Below are 11,493 nucleotides of genomic sequence, written 5' to 3'. Positions count from 1 at the left end.
TAGAGGTGGTTGTACATTTTTTATTGTTTTAAATCTCTTTCTGTACTTTTATATACTTTTTTTAATATTTTCATTTTTAAAGGAAAGCATTCTTTTTAGTGATGCATCTACAGGGACAGAAATTAAGTGAGTTCAGACCAAGTTTTTGGAGAACTGTATATTGATCACTAGATCATTATTCAGATGTTCTTTTTCCATCTTTCATCTACCTTCATCTCCACTTTTCTTACATTCTCACAGAACAGAGGCGATCATGTGTGACACTACACGTAACATAATTGGTTGGGTAAAACATAACTAGGACGTGGAATTCAAATGGCTTCCCAAGAACTACCAACTCATTTAAACCAGAACGCAGATTTCAGAGATGTTCAAGAGAAATAGGCATCAAAGAAAACAATAAAATAGTACTTCAATTTCTAGGGATTGGGATGGGCGCAGTTCGGACATGGAGCTCTTTGATGTCGTTGGACTGTGGACACGTGAGGACTCTCACCACGTCTCACACATCTGAGCTGCTGGTGAACAGATGATGAGGATTCCAGTTGATTAGGGCAGGAGGACTCACGCAGGAAGCAATACTGCCTTTCTTGCCTGTCTGTCATCTGTGCTACCAACGTCCCTACGACGAGGTCCCAGACATTCTTCTAATCTCCCCTGAGCCACAGCAGCCGTCAGAGGGCAGCATGTCGGCCCCGGCACATTCCTGCCCGTACACTGCAGTGCAGCCCTCACGGAGGCCCTTCCACCCTCTTCTCCAGCAGCCACCCCCCTGCCGGCTCCGGTGGGTCCTGGATCACAAACTATATCCGTCCCTTGTATACTGAGGCTGGATAGGACCTGAGGGGTCAAGAGGGAAGTGGAGGCGTGTTCTCTCCAGGAAAGTGCCGTAGCTCTGCTGCTCCACAATTTTGGATGTCGAGGGAAAAACAAAGAAATATATTCATTACCTTCATCTCTCACTCAGCTATGCCTCTCTATTACAGGCTATAACAACATTCCTACAACACTGAAAACAAAAACAGTCTTCTCATAAGATGTGGGTTGTCTGGACAAATTAATTGTAAGAACGATTGCCTCAACTCTGATGACATCAATTTCTTAATCTATAAGATAGAAGTAGCAAAAACAATCATAAATACTACTTAGGTGGGTGTGGAAATAGCATGATTTAGTTTTGATGAAAGTGTCCTACAAACTCTCTACAGTGCTGTGCAAACGTAGGCAATGTTATTATCATTATCACTGTAACAATTTACATTAATTTGGAAATATTTTCAGGAGAGTCCATTTCCCTCTAGTCCTAGCAGTCCTAGCATTCTTTGTCTCCTTTTCTAATTAGTGAAAAATAGAGAATACCAGCATTTTAACTGTAGTAAGATCATGTTACCGTCCACTTCCATTTTCTTCTTAACCAGAGATTTCCAGACCTGACCAACGGCTGTTGAGAACTGCACTGTGTTTACTGACTTCATCCTCCTGGACTCTCTGACAGAGAAGATGTACAACAGGGACTCTGTGCTCTTCCTCCTGGCTTATGGCATCACTGTGATTGCCAACATAGGGATGATCCTACTGGTCAAGATGGACCCCAGACTCCACCTGCACGTGTATTATTTCCTGAGCAATCTGTCATTCTGAGATGTCGGATATTTCACCACTGTCTCTCCCAAAATGTTGGCTGATTTTTTATATAAAAGTTTATTTTGTTCAATTCTGTGCCACCTATACCTATTTTGTTGAGGGTTTTTATCACAAAAAGGTGCTGAATTTTGTCAAAGGCTTTTTCTACATCTATTGAAACAATCACATGACTTTCGTCTTTCATTCTGTTAATGTAGTGTATGACATTTATTGATTTTTACATGTCAAACCATCCTTGCATCCCAGGTATAAGTCTCAAACGGTTGTGATGAATGATTCTACTACTGTGCTATTGAATTCTGTTTGCTAGTATTTTGTAGAGGATTTTTGTATCAACGTTCATCAGGGAAATTGGCATATAGTTTTCTTTTCTTGTGTTGTCTTTGGTTTTGGAATCAGGGCGATGGTAGTCTCAAAAAAAAAAAAAAGAATTTGGAAGTATTCCCTTTTCTTCTGCTTTTCAGAAGAGATTAAAAACTGTTAGTACCTATTTGAATATTTGGTGGAATTCATCCATGAAGCCATCTGGTCCTGGACCTTTCTGTGTAAGAAAATTTTTGATTCAGTCTTCTTGTTTGTTATTGCTCTGTTCAGGCTTTACGTTTTTTATTGATTCAATCTTGGTAGGTTGTATGTTTCTAGGAATTTATCCATTTCTTCTAAGTTATCAAATGTGTTGGCATATAATTGTTTATAATAGCCCTTTGTGATCCCTTATATTTGTGTCATCCATTGAGCTGTCTCCTCCTTCATTTCTGATTTTATTTATTTGAATCTTTTTTTAAAATTCTTATTCTGTGTAAGGTTTTACGGATGTTGCTTATCTTTTTAAAAAGCTAAATCTTATTTTCACTGATTTTTCTTTCCCTTATTTCGTTTATTTCTGCTCTAATCTTTACTACTTCCTTTCTTCTACATTTTTGGGGGTTTATTTAGTTAATGTGTATTCCACTACCATTGGATAAAAAGCTCTGTATATATCTGTTAGGTCTATTTAATCTATTGTGTTGTTTAAATCAGCTGTTTCCTTATTGATTTTCTGCCTGGATGTTCTATCCTGTATTGAAATGGGAGTATTGAAGTGTCCTACTATTATTACATTGCTCCCTATTTCTCCCTTCAGTTATGTTAATATTTACTTTATATATTTACGTGTTCTGATGTTGGGAGCATATATATTTATAATTGTTAATGTTCTCTTAATGAATTGATCCTTTTATCATTATGTAATATCCTTTGTCTCCTATAACCAATTTTTATTTAAAGACAATTTTTTCTGATGTAAGTATAGCCACACCTGCTCCTTGCTTTTTATAATTAGCATTGGATATCTTTTTCTGTGCCTTCACTTTCAGATTATTCATGTCCTTAAATCTGAAGTTGGTTTTCTTATGATGGAATATAGCAGAGCTTTGCTTCGTTTTTTCTTTAATCCATTCAGCTGCTTTACATCTTCTGACTGGAAATTTTAATACAAATACATTTAAAATAATTATTGATAGGGAATGACAATATTATCATTTTGTTATTTATTTTCTGTCTTGTATTTCTTTGGTTACTCCATTCTTCTCTTGCAGTTTTCCTCTGTATTTTCTTGATTTTTTGAAGTCATATTCTTTGATTCCTTTCCATTTTTCTCTTCTGTATCACCTATAAGTATTTTTCTGTATGGTTACTATGAGACTTACATAAAGCGTCTGATTGTAATGGTGTATTTTAATGACAACGTCTTAACATCAATCATATCCACACTTTTACTTCTCCTCTCACACTTTATAATAACTTTATGTTATTGACGTCACAGTTTCTATTTATCCTGTGTCTCTATTAAACACCTTTTGTAGCTGGAGTTATTCTTAAAACTTTTTTCTTTTACTGTTTACACTAAAATTAAGAGAGATTTACATACTGCCGTTAAAGCAGTATTCCATATTTGTCTTCATATATAGCTCCACGAAATAAGTTTTATACTTTCATACGTGCTCACGTTATTATTTATTGTCCTCTCCTTTCAACTTGAAGGAGCCCTAGTGCTGGTTGTGAGGCAGGTCTGGTGGTGATGAACTCAGTCAGCTTTTGTTTATGTGGAAATGTCTTTATATCATCTTTATTTTTAAAAGACACTTTTTTCTGGGTATTGAATTCTTGGTTGGCTTGTCTTTCATTTAGCGGTTTGAATGTACCATCTCTCGCCCTTCTGTCCTGCAAGGTTTCTAATGAGAAATGCAGGGAGGGGCAACTTCGGGCTCTGGTTGGAAGCAGAGCTGTTTCTGGGTGACTTATTTTCTTTTCTGAATGACACTATCTTTGTTCTTTCTCTTCTTTACCACCTTGTCCACCATTTATTTGTTTTATTCTTCTTTTTCCCTGGCACCATTTGTCAGTCTGAAGCACCTAGCAACTCTGAATCCTCGTTTTTATGTGGTTAATGAGCATAAGGAAGATTAACTTACTCTTCTGATAGGTTGAATAGACAAATCAAAAGTTAAGTTTATTCCATCTGAGGTGTTTGTGACTAGGAAAGAGGGGGAAACTTTCAGGAGTAATGCTCTCTAAGATGCTAATAACTTGTGTCATTATTTCTTAAAATATTACCCCTGGAATGCAGACAAGAACACTTTTTTCAGTACTCTGTGAGAAGGCTGCTGTGAAAAAAGGATGGTCAGATTTGACGTTAATTCAGAGAGTCTTCTAACAGGTAAGTGACAAATATTTCCATCTTTTTACACAGAGAGGCGTCATTACAAAACAATCCAAAATAATTTTTTTGACTATGCTGTTTTCACATACTCTGAGAAAGAAACAGGAAAAAAAAGAACAATCCAAAGTTTGTTGAGATTTACTATTAATATAGGAACTAAACAGAATAAATATAAGTGTTGGTGAGAATGGTCTTTTGAGTTCAATAAATCTTTTACGAGCACCAGGTCTGTGAAAAGCCGTCACTGCAGAGTGGGGATAGAGGAATGTATTTCATGTGTCAAAGTTTATTACAGTCTCTGGAGTGTAGAAAAGTTCACGAATGATTTGAGTGTAAGGTAGTGTACAAGGTAAATCCTCACTAAGAGCTATGGGTTCTAGAAAGAAACGATTCTGCCTGGTTAGAAATTACAGAAAAGGGTAACGGGGAAGTGACCTTCATGTAAGTCCTGGAGAATGCCACCTTTCCGTCTCCAAGAGACAGCTTTGAGTAGAGTCTTTACGTCAGGTATAAAATTATTACTCCCTGGATGCTTCCAAAATGATAGCATGAGGGTATAATTTGTATTTGATGCACTTCTGAGATTTAATTTAAAAGTAGAGTAACTGCTTCTCAGAGAAGCTCATAGGAAACATGACAATGAGGCGGCTAAAAACTGAAAGCTAACATGCCAACATGTGGGAGGGGAGTTCCTGAAATATTTTGGGTAAAAATTTCCTTTTTCATCAGTATTTGTCCCCACCAAATGTTCTTCCACACGTGGTCTTCTCTACCTTGCTCCTCCACAATGTTTCTGTTCTCTTTAGTAAGATTTGGAAAGAGGAATAAGTAAGTATTAATTTCATGTGATTTGGGGCAACCTGATATAGGAAACGTGAGTAAAGGGTGTTGAGTTTCATGATGACTCTTTGGTTCTCAGGTGAAACTGTTTCCCAGGGCATCTCCTGAACAGATAAGCAGGACTCACTGGATTTAGTTATGAAGAGTGAGGAGTTTAGGGAGCATAGATTATGTTATCCGTTTATTTGGTCTTTTGAGAGGTAAAGAATCCCAGGACAAGTTGGTAACATTCCCACAGATGAGGGCAAATTCTGTGTAGATGTAAAGTGAGTGTAGGGATTCTCCCAAAGATAGAAGTCCAACGTAACCTGATCAGGGAGGGGCGGGTGGCTGAAGAGACACACTGCCTCAGGGAAGCAACCTTCCCTCTGTGGCATCTGCATTAAACACAGACACAGAGCAGGAGCCGCCTAACTGTGTTCCACCCTCATCTCTCCATATTTTCCTCTCTGATTTTCTGTCACTACATCTTTGTTACCCATCTATTCTCAAACCAACACATTCTCTTATTATGGTTTTGACAAATTTAGCCATTTTAAAGTTGTCTTACCTTATCTGAAGAGTTGAGATGAGTACAGCAATCACTGGAAGATGTGCTGTGTTACTGATGCTGTTTTGTCTCTGGATCATTGTAACTTGTTTTTGTGTCCGATTCCATTGAGAATCTGATGAAAAGTGTTAACACTCCTTTGGAAAAAAACTGGACATGTGGTCATACACATGTCATACATGAAAACACGGATCAATATTAGGAGGATATGAAAAAATGTCTCTTTTTGTATCCCTAAGGGCCTAAGAGTCATGAAAAAAAATGTTTTAAGGGGCCGGCCCAGTAGCACAGCAGTTAAGTTCACACATTCTGTTTCGGCAGCCCTGGGTTTACCAGTTCAGATCCCGGGTGCGGACCTAAGCACCACTTGTCAAGACATGCTGTGGTAGGCGTCCCACATATAAAGTAGAGGAAGATGGGCACGGATGTTAGCTCCGGGCCAGTCTTCCTCAGCAAAAAGAGGAGGATTGGTGGCAGATGTTAGCTCAGGGCTAATCTTCCAAAAAGAAAAAATGTTTTAAAATGATTATTTTTATGGGTGTCACAATGTCAATGTCTTACATGCCGTGTGGTGCTGTTCTGAGTACAACGTCTTCTACTCCGGGTTGTACACTATTCAAAAGTCATTTAAAATTGATCTCAGTTTTCTTTTCTTTTTTTCTGGTGTTATAAATTGGAAGCATATTTGTCTCTCTACCATGCACAATAGACAGAAGGTCCCAGTAAATTTGTGTTGTGGATGTGTTTTGTAATCCATATAGCACAACAACAATGAGATACATATTATCACATTTTAAGGGGTAGTAGAGAATATTCAATTTAAAAGCTCTTACTGAGCACCTCCAAAGTACAAGGCATTGAGTCGGAACTGTGGAAAATAAAATCCTGAAAACATGTAGTTCTCCAATATTCTAATTCCAGGAAGGAAGCTAAAATAAGCACACTCATTCTTGTGTTATAAGCAATGATATCTAATATTATAAGAAAAGCTATAGAGAAAGCCTTTAGAGATCGGGAGAATGAGTTTCCCTTCTAACAGGCAATCACTGAAAGCCTTCTAGAGGATGTTTCTCAGCAGCTTGGTCCTAAAGCTCACAGCAGGTTAACGCAGCTAGAAACGGAAAGGCATTACAGGAGAGGAGAGGACAAGAGGAGTTGATGCTCTACAACTGTTTATTTTTAATCCTAGCTACTACATTACTTCCGTTACAGAGATTCACCTGATATATTTACTAGTCTTTGTACGCTCCCATTGCATTGTGAACATATCCTGTTTGTACACAGACTTCAATAAATACTTGTTGACTTGAGAACTATATTTTCCCTTTTCTAGATCATGGGATATTAGAGATTACAAGATAAATTAAAAATCCCTTTGTTTAACATAGAAAGAGAATCCTTGAAATGTACTTAAGGCCACAGAGAATGTTTTTGGAAGAAGTGAATAGATATATGACTAAATTAGTCTGGATTGTTTTGACCATGAATGGATAGAATTTAGCTTTATGGTTCCAGATTGAGCTGTTGACTCTTAATGTCATCATAAAACTATTGATTAAATATTAATTAAATATTTGATGAATGAATGTTAACTAAATTATTTGATACTCTTCACTTTTTAAGTAAAAATAAAGGTAAATTTATTTAATTTTTTTTAAAGATTTTATTTTTTTCCTTTCTCTCCCCAAAGCACCCCCATTACATAGTTGTGTATTTTTAGTTGTGAGTCCTTCTAGCTGTGGCATGTGGGGTGCTGCTTCAGCACGGCCTGACCAGCGGTGCCATGTCTACACCCAGGATACGAGCCGGTGAAACCCTGGGCTGCTGAAGCAGAACACGGGAAATTAACCACTCAGCCACAGGGCAGGCCCCAATTTTTAAATTTATTTTAAGTAAAATTTATTTATTTTAATTTATTTTAAGTAAAATATTAAGTAAATTAAGTAAAAAAATATAAATTAAGTAAAATATGAATTAAGTAATAAATTTATTTTAAGTAAAAATAAATGTCCAAATGTAAAAAATAAATGCTTGTCCTACAAATGGACAGGCTAATAGAATTGATGATATACAAACTAAAAAAATGCACTCTCAAGGGAGTGGCCAAAATCATTGACTAAACAGAGTGACAGAGACTTTCGCAGCGTCTTGCTTCCAATGCCTCATATTTTCAAATGCTGATATCATATGATACAGCACTCATTTAAGTGAATAAAGGAAATAATAAGCTCATTGTAATGATTAAGGTGCCAAGACTCACTTCTCTTGTAGTTTCAGATCTTTGTCCAAGATCACAAAGTCCAAAGAGACTTTTTTTATCCCTGCCACTCAAAAGTGAATAACCTTCTCCGACATTTTGCTAGAGTTGGTTTTGGTTTGGAGAAAGATGAGAGAAATTTCAAGTCTATTTAGGAGAAAATTTACTAAAAAGGAGAAAAAATAAAAGGGTAATTTGTGCCTCGTTAGCCTATCATAGTCTGGGCTTTGGTCAGCTCACAACTTGCAAGACAACGTATTGGAGGTACGGGTGAGATTGGGGAGGGAGAAAATAGGACAAGTGAGACTTCCAGATTATATTTTTACTTGAATGTGGTGTCTCTTCCAACATCAACTTGCAAGAAATGTCTAGAGAAAGGTTTTTTCCTGGAAATGTTCATGATAATATTTCTTTTCAAATTTGAAAAAAAGAAATCTTCATTGAAAGAAGTGACATTTCAGCATTCAGTAATCATTGACTTTGCTAACACAGAAAAAAATAAAGAAGTCAGTTACTATCTATTAAGCCCCTTTCTAAAATGCATCTCTTCCCACTTCTGCTTCTCTGCTCTCTCCTGTGAATGTGGGGTTTGGGGGATTGCAATCACAATCTGGTCCTACACTGTGTGCCTGGTGACACCCCAACATACAGCCACTCTGGAACTATAACGCTTTAGCTAAAAACAAATTTGAAAACAAACTATTAAGTAATGTCCCCCCTTAATGTAGAAATGTCACTTCAGGAGCTCTGACTGCTCTAAGGAGTGCTTTTCAGAGACTGAGGAAAGACAAATAGAAATGGGGATATTGAGATATTTTACTACTATCAAAGAACATTCATTTCTGTTCATTAGTGTTTCTTAAGAACTAGTATCACAATCAGGCTTGAAGTTTTCAGCAGATTATTTAAAGGCCATAAGTGTGTCCTGTTCCTTCTTTTTAAGCTGGAATATCTGGAGGGGGGGAATGTGCTGATAAGTGGAGAACACCATGTATTTCTAAATAATACACATTTATATAAATGTGTATAACAATACATGATACATAAATGAATGTATAAAGAATAATCCTTTATCTTAAGAGTGGTGTGTGAGTTGTTTATAATTATTCATGACCCTACAAGGGCAGTCATGTATATCCTACAGGCAAAGTGATACACCATGTAAAACTTGGCTTCCAAGATTTATTAAAATGAAAAACCTGAAGGAAATAATAAAATAGGAACTATCTCAGTTTTATATTTATTGAATTGACAAAATTAAGCAGAATAATGTCATATCTAACAAAGGGTTTTATTTGAAGAGTGCTGTAGGAAAGTACTGCATTCAAAATCTTAACTGAACTCAATGTACCAAATGAGTCACAGTGTGCCCAATAATCTGGTCATTAACAACTGAGGAACGAAGCACTGAAGTGACACTAAAAAATCACAGTTAGAATGTACCTGATGAAGAATATTTAATTTTTCTTAAACTTTTCCATAATCTCACATAGTACCATGAATTAATTTGCTTAAAATATTCCATACTATCTCATAGCACCCCATAAATTCCTTTATTTTTTCAGAAAGTCCATTTCACACTTATCCCTTCTCCTCATTCATGAGATCATGCAGCTGAACAATAATGTGACTGTGTTTATTCCTCTTGGGGTGACCTAAGATCCTGTTAGGAAGAAAATAGTGTTTGCCACTCCTTGATATGCTATTCAGGACCTTTTTGGGTAACTTGATGATTATTGCTACTATCAAGACCAGCCAGGCACTTGGAAGTCCAATGTGCTTCTTCCTTTTCTACTTATCCTTATCTGATATCTGCTTCTCTATTTCCATGGCCCCTAGAAAGATTATGGATGTCCTTTTGAAGAAGACCAGTATCTCTTTCAGTGAGTGCATGATCCAAGTCTTTTCCTTGCATTATCTTGGTAGCCTCGACATTGTATGGAAGGAAGACATTTCCTCTACCCTCTCTGGGTTTGTCTGGCCGGAGAATGAATTAAATTCACGTGAGACAGAATAGCAGGAGAAAATTAAACAAAGCTTTATAACATGTATACATGGGAGAGGCTCAGGCAAGCTGAGCAACTCCCCAAAATGGCTGAAGCCCCCACCTTAAATATCATCTTCAGCTAACAACAAAGGAGGATGTTGGGGGTGGAGGGGCAGTCGATCACGGGAGATTCCACACAAGTACAGTAAACAAATGCAGATTTAAGTCCTTGCCTTTGGCATTGATTAAGAGTTTCTAGAAATATGGTCACCCCCCCCCCCCTTCCTGGTACAGAGAGGGAGACAGGTTTACAGATGGAGATTTCCTTTACAATGTAAATGTCTCCTAACAAAGGGCAAGCAAGTTCCACTCCTCAGAACCTCCTTCCTGTCTGCAGTTTATTAAAAGAAACCAGCCCCAAATAATCCTCATGCAAAAGAGACATATCTTGGGGTGGCCAATGCCAGTCCCCCACAACATCTTCATCCTAATCCTCATGGCTGTTGACCAATATGTAGCCATCTGTCAGCCTCTGCATGACATGATCATCATGAGCCACAGGGTCTGTGGTGTGTTGGTGGCTATGGCCTTGGTGGGGTCCTGTGTGTGTTCTTCAGGTCAGATTTTTCTGGCCTTGAGTTTACCTTTTTGTGGTCCCAATATGATTGATCACTATTTCTGCGTCTTGCAGCCTTTGTTGAAACTTGTGTGTACAGACACCTACGTGGTTGATCCACTCAGTGTCCAACAGTGGGGCCATTTGTACAGTGAGTTTTGTCATGCTGATGTTCTCCTATGTTATCATCTTGCATTCTCTGAGAAACCACAGTGCTGAAAGGAGCACTCTACCTGCATCTCCCACAGCATCATAGTCATCTTGTTCTTTGGTCCTTGCATATTTATATGCACATACCCTGCAACCACCTTCTTCACGAACAAGATGATAGCTGTGTTTTACACAATTGGTTTTTTGTAATTGTAATTACACAATTCCAAATTGTAAATTACACAATTTACACCTTTGTTCAACCTTCTGATTTATAATGCATAAGCTAAAAACACCATGAGGAAGCTATGGAGCAGAAGTTGATCTCAGATGAAAAAAGATGAGTGGAAGTTTCAAATTTTCTTTATGGTCTGAATTGACCTAGAAGTCCCTAAAAAACATTATCTTCTTATTGTGGAGTTCATATAATACTATCTCAGGGTACGAGAGCTAGTTCCTTCAGGATTCTGTCACGTGAACACACACTGGTTATTGTTGTGCCAATTTTACGTATTTTACGTAGAAGAAGAGACGCCATCGAGTATAAAGAGGTTTTCGGCCCATTGCCTTAGATGTGGTTTCCTGTGGTGTCTCTGTCTCTCTTGCCTGCCTGGCATCACTGTGGATTTCATCTGGTGTGTAACCTGCCTTCTCCACCTTCTGGCATTTCTGCTTCTGGATACCCTCACCCTAGATGCATGTTACACAACCTGGTAACTTTTAAGTCTTCCAAATACTTTCATTTATT

General features: G+C 37.5%; 1 long non-coding RNA gene and 1 pseudogene across 1 annotated transcript; both read right to left on the bottom strand.

The window, feature by feature from the left end:
• On the bottom strand, positions 1-5,885 carry LOC138921609 (uncharacterized). Its single transcript, XR_011434312.1, has 2 exons — positions 5,736-5,885; positions 1-898 (listed from the first exon to the last, which is right to left on the bottom strand). It is a non-coding gene; the product is annotated as an uncharacterized lncRNA (long non-coding RNA).
• On the bottom strand, positions 10,407-11,117 carry OR4C224P (olfactory receptor family 4 subfamily C member 224, pseudogene; annotated as a pseudogene).

The sequence above is a fragment of the Equus caballus genome, chromosome 30 (assembly GCF_041296265.1).
Source record: "Equus caballus isolate H_3958 breed thoroughbred chromosome 30, TB-T2T, whole genome shotgun sequence".
NCBI classification, from domain to species: Eukaryota; Metazoa; Chordata; class Mammalia; order Perissodactyla; family Equidae; genus Equus; species Equus caballus.
Note: the sequence above shows the minus strand (reverse complement) of the source record. Positions and strands in the feature narration are given on the sequence as shown.